The sequence below is a fragment of the Penaeus monodon genome, chromosome 22 (genome assembly GCF_015228065.2).
Source record: "Penaeus monodon isolate SGIC_2016 chromosome 22, NSTDA_Pmon_1, whole genome shotgun sequence".
In the NCBI taxonomy this organism is placed as follows: Eukaryota; Metazoa; Arthropoda; class Malacostraca; order Decapoda; family Penaeidae; genus Penaeus; species Penaeus monodon.
Window position 1 is genome coordinate 42,585,777 of NC_051407.1, and position 400 is coordinate 42,586,176.

Genomic DNA, 400 nt, shown 5'->3' on the forward strand with positions numbered 1-400 from the left:
AATGAATAATCATAATCATAAACACAAGCCAAGGATACCTACTCAAACATTCACAAATGAAGTGAAAATTCCTAAATATTTCTTTTTTCGGGTCTGCTCACTTATTCTATTTGGTGTTACTAAAACGACTGTGAATTTGACTATGTTATTTTGTTATTTTTCAACCGACAACCCAATTCAATAATTCATAAACTATATAAAGGAATATTCACTTGCTGTAACCGTGCCTGAAGATGTTGACGTCCTTGCGTTTACTTATTGGTTGGGGGAATACGAGCGCCTAGTTTTTTTTTCTTTCGTATACAGTCATCACTTTCTGCGACAGTTAATCATGTAAATTGAAAATAATCTTAGCTAGAAAATAAGGGTAAGGAGTTAAATCAAAATAATTATTTGTGCT

At 32.0% G+C, this 400-nt stretch overlaps 1 protein-coding gene across 2 annotated transcripts in view; it reads right to left on the bottom strand.

Moving 5' to 3' along the window:
* LOC119587170 (p53 and DNA damage-regulated protein 1-like) overlaps nt 1-268 on the bottom strand; it is a 9,000-nt gene extending 8,732 nt beyond the window's left edge. Inside the window, exon 1 of one of the 2 annotated variants that reach the window (XM_037935936.1) lies at nt 213-268. The gene's annotated coding sequence lies outside the window, so the exon portion shown is untranslated. The remainder of the gene's footprint in view (nt 1-212) is intronic. The other variant, XM_037935937.1, reaches the window with a different exon arrangement.
* Between the last annotated feature and the right edge of the window lie 132 nt (nt 269-400).